This window comes from Lactuca virosa, chromosome 4 (assembly GCF_052849685.1).
Source record: "Lactuca virosa cultivar CGN04683 chromosome 4, Lactuca_virosa_CGN04683_v6, whole genome shotgun sequence".
NCBI lineage: Eukaryota > Viridiplantae > Streptophyta > Magnoliopsida > Asterales > Asteraceae > Lactuca > Lactuca virosa.
The window spans coordinates 386,985,393-386,994,948 of NC_136429.1; the positions used below are offsets into that span (position 1 = coordinate 386,985,393).

At 40.4% G+C, this 9,556-nt stretch overlaps 1 non-coding gene across 1 annotated transcript; it reads right to left on the minus strand.

Moving 5' to 3' along the window:
• Positions 1–517: 517 nt before the first annotated feature.
• Positions 518–624, minus strand: LOC145110097 (small nucleolar RNA R71). The gene has a single exon (XR_013709479.1). It is a non-coding gene; the product is annotated as a small nucleolar RNA R71 (small nucleolar RNA).
• Positions 625–9,556: the final 8,932 nt, after the last annotated feature.

The following is a 9,556-nucleotide window of genomic DNA, read 5'->3' on the forward strand; positions in this document are numbered from 1 at the left end:
TGTCTTATTAAACTTCAGAACACACTTGTATTAAAATTATTACTATTAATGTAATGGATGATGTTGTTGCTTGTTTACTATTATGCATTGTTGTGATACTGTACATGACGTCCTCCCACCCCGAACGTTTCCACCGTTCAGGTTTTGGGGTGTGACAATAGGAGACTACAAGAAGAGGATACATGAAGAACATGGATGAGGTCTAGTTCCACCTGAGATACCAGCCGAGAGAAGCTTTGAGCTCAAAGGACACATTCTATCCATGCTCAAGGACATACCTTTCGCCGGGAAAGAGTATGAAGATGATTTCAAGCACATTGATGAGCTTAAAGAAATTTCCAACTACTTTCATGTTCCTAATGTGGCAAGGGAATCCATTTTACTAAGGACGCTTCTGGTTATGTTTATCTGTGAAGCAAAGGTGTGGTTGAAATATCTTGTAACCGGATCCATCACTACATGGGCTAACCTTCGTGATGCTTTCATTGAGCAATTTAGTCAACATTCAAAGATCTCAAAGCTCAAAAAGAAGATTGCCAACTTTGAACAAGAGGCGGGAGAGTCATTATATGAAGCTTGGGAGAGATACAAGGGCTTGCTAAGAAGTTGCCCTTAACATGACTTGAATGTTCAACAATAAGTTTACATCTTTTATAATGGAGTGAATGTAACTATTAGAAAACATCTTGACTCACAAGGGCTTATGACAAAGAAGGATCCGACAACTATTAAAGAATTGATTGACGAATTTGCAAAGCACTCACGAGAGTATCACAAACCACGAGATGATGTTACAAGATGAAAAGTAGATGGAGGGAATGAGAATATGGTTGTAATCATAGCTAAGCTAGACTATATGGATAGGTGAAAGACAAAGTTAGATCAATCAATCCATTCCATAAGTGTTGGTTATGACAATTGTAGTGGTCCATACTTGACCAAGGATTGTGATTTGGATGAAAATGGGAATAAGAAGGTGCAAGTTCTCTACTCAAGTGGTGACAAGTTTTGATGAAGATTGGAGAAAGCCTAAGAAGGAGTGGTTACCTTATGAAGAGTAAAAGAAACAGAAAGATGAAAAGTATAGACAAATCAGAAGAGGTTTCTATCAAAAAGAGCAACTGCCACCCGAAAAGAAGATAGATTTCCATTCGGTACTCCATAGATTTATGGAAGCATCTTAAAAGAGGCATGATACTACTGATGCCAATGTGAGAAATCATGAAGCTTCCATAAAGAATATAAAGACTCAAATTGGGCAATTGAACACACTTGTCCATGAAAGGTTACCACCTAAAGATCAAAAATCACAATCTCATGTCATGGTAATTTACACTGAATAAGGGGTTCATTCTGAGCCAATAATGACCCATGAAGAAGCTACAAGTCATCCCAAGTCGAATGTGGAACAAGAACAACCCGGAGTCAAAAGATCAAAAAGTGAAGTATTCTCTGAAGCTTCACCACATCTCAAGCTGAAAAGAATTTTTATCTTCTTCAATCATTTTAGCAACCACTATTATTCCCATCTCGAGCCATCAAACACTCTCTAGAACCCAAAAAAAGGAAAATTATGGAACAAGTGATTTCACTTTCAATCAACGACCCATTCCTCAAATCGATGCGGAAACTTCCAAAGTATGCAAAGGATGTAATGAGTAATAGAAAAGAGTTCAAAAAAGCCTCAAAGATAGTTCTAAATGAGTTGTGTTCAGCCGTGATTATCAAGGGATTACCAATAAAAATGGGAGATCCAGGTCAACTCACACTACCTTGTGAATTTGGCAATTTAACTTCTATTAATGCTTTAGCCGATTTGGGGGCAAGCATTAATCACATGCCATACTATTTCTACTAAAAGCTCGGATTACCAAAACTCCAAGACACAAGGATAACCATTTGAATGGCGGATCACTCGACCACATACCCATGAGGAATAATTGAATACTTACTAGTTAAGGTGAGAAAATTTGTTTTTTTGATCGATTTTGTGTTTCTCGACATGAAGGAGGATGAAAAACTTCCAATTATTTTTGGAAGACCATTTTCGAGTACCGCAAGAGCACTATTTGACATCCATCACTCAAGGCTCACACTTCATATGGAAGATGATGCTATTACCTTTGAGATGAGTCCTAAAGTAATCATGAAGAGCCAAAAGATGAAGTGTAAAAGATGGATGCCATGGAAGAAGACTTTGCTGAGCTGGTTGCAATTGAAAAGATGATGGAAGAAGAGCTTGAGGTTTGGGAAGAGCCCAAATTTGAACAAGCCTAATGTTTGAACCCAAGATCCTTGATTCCTATGACTTTTGAGGTGTTTTCTTTTACTACACCCGTGGTTCAAGAGGAAGAAGAAGTAGATGAAACCGAAGAAGAGGTGTATGAAGAGCTGGAGATAATAGAAGAAGAAATGGATGGAGAGTTGAAGGAGACTATCATGGTTGAAATGGAGGTTGAAAGGAAGGGTCTAGGAAAGTTGACAAGAAGATGAACAAGACAAAGAAGCGAGGAAAAGAGGTGAAGCGTAAGAATAAAGATAACGCCAACAAGAAGAAGGAGAATTCGAAGAAGGCTTACAAGAGAAGTGTTCAAGCTTACAAGCGAAAATGGAAGGAGCAAAAGGAGCAAAGGGAGATCCCACTCCCAACCGCAACAACGTAGAGTGGGAAGGAGTCTGACTCATGACTCCTAAAAAAGAAGCGCTTTTCGGAAGGCAACCCGATTTTTTTTTGAGTTTGCATTTTCTTTACCTTTTGATTTCTTTTCGTTTTTAGTTTTTAGTTTTTAGTTTTTATTTTAAGTCTAACCAATATATCATGTGTTTCTCTAGACTTCTAAATCAATTTTGTAGTAAAAATGAAAGATACTTGGAGGAGCCTAATAGATAAGAAGCCGTACTAATGTTTCAAGATCATAATTGAAGAACAAGTTTTTAAATAAGTGTGGGGTTCCCACATAATGAAGAGAAACGAATTTTGAAGAATATTTACTGAAAAGAAGATTGGGAATGTTCTTACATGTTACAAAGAGTCGATTCCCTATTTTAATCTTAGAATATTTTCTGAGACGACACCACGACGTGGACATCATCAACACGTCGTGGCAAAAGTTTCAATCGCGACTGCATCTTACTACACCATGATGTGGCATCCTTGCACCACGTCAAGGAGAAATTATTTTGCTCGACCATTATGACTTCCAGCTTTACACCACGTCGTGGCGGTGCTTTCCCACGATGTGGCAGGGGTTCAACACATTTTTCAAGAATGGTTCTTTGATTCTATTCCGATCCGGCACATATGCATTCACAAGAAGAAGGTCCAGAAGTACTGTTTCAAGCCATATTACGAGAAGTCCAAGTTTTCCACACATTTTCAAAATTCGATCTCGCCACCGCTACCCAATGGGAGTTTGTTTCAATTATCCCTTTTTATCTTTATTTTTATGTTCTTTAATTATTCTAGCATGCAATGGGGACATTGCATCATTTTAGTGTGGGGTAGGGGTTGACTACAGGAAAAAAAGCATTCTCATAAAAAAACTAAGAAATGACTAGGATAAAAAATATTATTAGAAAGATTTGAAATTATAAATCTAAGATTGAACCTAGTTAAAAAAATTGTCATGTTAAGATCTAGGTTGCAAGTGTTGTGTGGGACGATCCGATGAGAGTTCCAATGTTTATTTGATCCAATATATGTTATAGTGTATTTGTGGCTTCCCTATCCTAGTGAAATCATGGAACAAAAACACGACCTTTCTTAGTTTGAGGGTCACAATATGTTTACCATCGTGTACCAGAAGTGTATCCAGGAGAGCTTATGTAGACATTGCACATTAGAATAATACATCTAACCAATAATGGTTGAAGTTAAGTTCCCTTGCTTAAGCATATGTTTTTAGGATTTTTAGTTTTGAGTGAAAAGAGTGAGAAAATAAAAAAATAGAAAAATAAATAGAAAAATAAATAGTTGCAAAAGTTTGAGTGAATAAGTCTACAAGCTATGAAGATCAACAAATTTCATGAAGAAAAGCTCCAAATTATCAAAGACTCAAGCATAAGGCAATTAGCCAAGTTATTATTTATTGTATTTTTTTTTTTCATTTTTGAGGTTATTTTTTCATATGTATGCTTGGGGCTTTTGTAACGTCCCAAAATTTAAGACGAAAAATTTCATTTTTATAAAAATTAAACCATCATCCAAAACGTGTTCATCAAACCATAAAAGAAAATCAGAGTATGCCAATAATCATCCAAATACATCAAGTCGACAAAATACAGAACAACATGGTGTGTGTGATGCAATCATCCCAAACCCTGCCCCTTTGATTCGGAGGTACCTAAAATATAAACTGAAAACCATAAGCACGAAGCTTAGTGAGTTCCCCAAAAAACCTCATAACATACATATCAAACATACAATGGGCCATACCCAACAACCATCGGGCCCCGCTCCGAACATATCTGTCAGAACATGAGATGACCCCACATATCACATTCATCAGGCCCCGCCTGTCATCGGTCCCCGTCCAACATTCATACAGTGATACAGACACATAAACACATACAAGAATCACTAAGATAAATAGCATACAATACACCCATTAGGGATCGCCTGACATCGGACCTTGTCCGGTATACACATCACATACTCCACATGCAAGATTCACACAAACAACTAGCATCCTAAAAATAATAAATCATGGGCTGACATTGGTTGCTTCGACCCGTCAAGCACAGTGAGGAGACTCGCCTCAAACTGCTGAAAATCAGATAAATGATCGGACCGTTGATCCGGAAAAATCCCCGCGCTAATCAATAAAATAAAACCCCAATTAACAATTGGGCCATAAACCATAACTAGGAATCTCATTCATTTTTCCAACTCCCAGGGTAAAAGACTATTTTATCCTTTCCTCACTTGGACCAATAACTGAGGCCGAACCCTATGGCTACAAAAGCCCAATATAGCCTAAATTCCTAAATAAGGCCCAAGGCCCATTATGGGCTCAAATCTAAGAAAGCCCAAAGCCTATTAATGGCCCAAAGTCAGAAATACTATTGGCCCAACAAGGCCCAAAACCCTCATAGTCCAAATATGGCCCAAATCATAAAAGTTAACAAAAGTCAAGGCTAATGATTAAGCCCATCATACTCAGACTTACGCCCAGCGTACGCCATCTTTGGCCACTACGCGCTGCGTACGAGCTGGGTATGCTAAGCGTACTCTACAACAAGACCAGCTTTCCATTAAGTGCTTTATTGGTTAAGCCACTTTGTCAAATTTTCATATATGATCCTAAATGATGTCTTAACATATAAATTTGGCAACTTTACTCCTTTGCATGTCTTAATGGGACCGAATACTCAATAAAAATCCATAATAAGAACCCTAACCCATGCATGGTCCACTATAACTCATAAAGATTGTATTTTTATGAACAAGGGACCTCAAAAATGCTAAGATCTATCATACTTATGTTTTGGGGTAGCTCATACTCTCATGCATGGCTTAAACGACCATAAAAATCACAAAACAATCCCTAAATAGATCTAACAAAATGATCATAAACTTAAGAGCTTTATACCTTAAATAACTTTCCTAGTTGATGATGATTCTGGATCCACAAGCTCTAGCCACACCAATGCAACTTCCAAGAGTTCCTCTTTCTTCGGGTTTGGAGAGGAGTAGGATGGTCATAAGAGAGTCTAGGAGCAACTTAAGGTGTTTAAATAAGGAAAAAACCCTAAAAATTAGGGTTTTCCTGTGCTAGTTGTACGCCCCGCTTATGTGGGTGCCTCCGTGATCCAGATATCGAGCCAGTACACCCAACGTACTCCTAGTGTACGCCCAACATACTCGGCTAGGGACCAAATACCAAAGTTTTAACCTAAGGGAAATAATGGAAAATACCTAAAAACTCAAATGTTACAATTCTCCCCCACTTGAATCAGACTTTGTCGTCAAAGTCCGTCGTTGCAAACAATTCTGGATATTGCTCCCTCATCTCGACCTCGGGCTCCCACATCCACTCTGAACCCTTGTGGGGCTACCTTTGCACCTTTACCAGATCCACCGATTTTTTCCATAGAGCTTTCGTCTTCCTATCAAAGATGGAAATCGGTCTCTCGGTAAATTTCAGGCGGTCATCCACCTGTATCCTCCAATGGAACCACCGTGGAATCATCAACCAAACATTTCTACAACCGAGAGACGTGAAACCTGCTATAGATTTGACTAAGCTACTCAGGAAAATCGAAGCGATAAGCAACGCGGCCCACCCGGGCGAAAACCCTAAAAGGACTGATGTACCTGAGGGCCAACTTTCCCCTCTTCCAGAATCGGATGACACCTTTCCAAGTTCACACCTTCTAGAGAACCATATTCCCAACCTAGAACTCTAGATCTGATCGAAGCTTGTCGGCATAGCTCTTCTGCCGACTCTGTGCTGTCTGAAGCCTACCCCAAACCTGTTGAATCAACTTGGTAGTCTTGACTACCACTTCAGTACTCCCCATGACTCACTGACCGACCTCACCCCAACATATCGGGGTCCTGCACTTCCTCCCATAGAGCATCTCAAAAGGAGGTCGATCAATGTTGGCATGATAACAGTTGTTATACGAAAACTCCGCCAAAGGGAGATACCTATCCCAACTCCCACCAAAATCCAATACACATGCCCGAAGCATATCCTCCAGGGTTTGGATAGTCTGCTCACTTTGGCCATCAGTCTGTGGATGGAAGGCCATCCTGAAATGCAGTCGAGTACCCAGCTCCTCGTGAAACATCTTCCTAAACCTGGAAGTAAACTAGACATCCCTCTTTCAAACCACTAAAAACGGAACCCCATGTCGTGCCACAACCTCCCTGATGTAGATGTCGGCCAATTTCTCTGCAGTGATATTCTCCTGAATCGGAATGAAATGTGTTCTCTTAGTCAATCGATCCATAATGACCCATATCGAATCCACTATGCGCGCCTTCCGAGGCAACTTCGTGATGAAATCCATACTAATCATTCCCATTTCCAAACGAGAATGTCTAACAGTTGCATCTTGCTGTGAGGTCGCTAATGTTCGGCCTTGACATTCCTGTAAGTCAAGAACCTATCCACATACCATGCCACATCCCGCTTCATACATGGCTACCAATAATCAGGACGGAGATCTCTATACATCTTTGTCGCTTTGGGATGAATACAGAATCTCGAATTATGCGCCTCTTCCATAAAACCCTTTCGCGTACCACCCCAGTACAGAACCCACACCCTCCGATGAAGGGTCAATAACCCCTAGCTATCATAATCGAAGGAAGCCACTTGTCCCACTATGCACTCCCTCTTATGGTGATCTTCATTCATAGCCTCAACATGAGCCTCTCGAATCTGCTTCAAGAGTGGAGTAATCACTTTCATCTTCAAGCACACATCTCTGATCAGATCCGTGACTGCCTTGCGACTGAGAGCATCGGCCACCATGTTGGCCTTCCCCGGACAACAAAGTATCTCATCCAACCAACTACGCTGCTTCATGTTTAGATTCGGGTGATCCATCAAATACCTCAGGCTCTTGCAATTCGTGTAGATAATACAATGGACCCTATATAGGTAGTGCTACCAAATCTTAAGGGAGAACACCATAAGCAATCACGCGACCTCTATGCATCAAAATTGAACCGAAACCCATGTTAAATGCATCACAATAAACCACAAAATCCTTAACACCCTCTGGCAGGGTTATGATCGGCGCCTCACACAATTTTTGCCTCAAGGTCTCAAAAGTTACATGCCGCTCAGGCCCCCAACTAAACATGACAGTCTTCTTCGTCAATCGAGTCGGAGGAACCACTATCTTGGAGAATTCCTTAATAAACCTCTGGTAGTAACCAGCCAAACCCAAGGAAACTCCGAATATCAGATGGAGACCTCGAAACCTCCCATCTCATCACTGCCTTGACTTTGGCCGAATCGACCAGAATACCGTTCTTGTAACGTCCCAAAATTTAAGGCCAAAAAATTCATTTTTATAATAATAAAACCATCATCCAAAACATGTTCATAAAACCAAAAAAGAAAATTAGAGTATGACAATAATCATCCAAATACATCAAGTCGACAAAATACAGAACAACATGGTGTGTGCGATGCAATCATCCCGAATGCTACCCCTTCGATCCGAAAGTACCTAAAACATAAACTGAAAACCATATGCACAAAGCTTAGTGAGTTCCGAAAAATACTTCATACCATACATATCAAGCATACAATGGGCCATGGCCAAAAACCATCGGGCCCCGCCCGACATTGAGCACCGCTCGGAACAGATCTGTCAGAACATGAGATGGGCCCCACCCATCACATTCATCAAGTCCTGACTGGCATCTGGCCCGATCCAACATTCATACAGACACATAATCACATCCAGGAATCACTAAGATAAATAGCACACAATGCACCCACCAGGCCTCGCCTGGCATCGGACTTCGTCCGGTATACATATCACAAACTACACATGCAAGAGTCACGCAGAAAACTAGCATCCTAAACTTAATAAATCATGGGCTGGAATTGGTGCCTTTGACCCGTCAATCATAGTGAGGAGACTCACCTCAAACTGTTGAAAATCAGAAAAATGCTCAGACTACTGATCTAGAAAAACCTCCGCGCTAATCAATCAAATAAAAACCCAATTAATAATTGGGCCATAAACCATAACTAGGACTCTCATTCATTTGTCCAAATCCCGGGGTAAAAGATCATTTTACCATTTCCTCACTTGGCCCAATAACCGAGGCCCAACCCAGTGGCTCCAAAAGCCAAATATGGCCCAAATTCCTAAATAAGGCCCAAGGCCCATTATGGGCCCAAATCCAAGAAGGCCCAAATCCAAGAAGGCCCAAATCCTAACAATGGCCCAACGTCAGAAAGACTGTTGGCCCAACAAGGCCCAAAACCCTAATAGTCCAAATATGGCCCAAATGGAAAAAGTCAACAAAAGTCAAGGCTGATGAGTATGCCCAGCGTACTCAGACTTACGCCCTGCATATGCCATCTATGGCCAGTACACACTGCGTAGGAGCTAGGTATGCCCAACATACTCCGTAAAAAGACCAACTTGCCATTAAGTTCTTAATTGGTTAAGCCATTATGTCAAATTCTCAGATCTGACCCTAAATGATGTGTTAACACGTAAAGTTGGCAACTTTACACGTTTCCATGTCTTAAAGGGGCCCAATACTCAATAAAATTCATAATAAGAACCCTAACTCATGCATGGTCCACTATAACTCATCAAGATTGCAGTTTTATGATCAAGGGACCTCAAAAATGCTAAGATCAATCATCCTTATCTTTTAGGGTAGCTCATACTCTCATGTATGGCTTAAATGACCATAAAAAGCACAAAAACAATCCGTAAATATATCTAACAAAATGAACCATCAAGTTAAGAGCTTTATACCTCAAATAGCTTTCCAAGTTGATGATGATTCTGGATCCACAAGCTCTACCCACACGAATTCAACTTCCAAGAGTTCCCCTTCCTTCAAAAT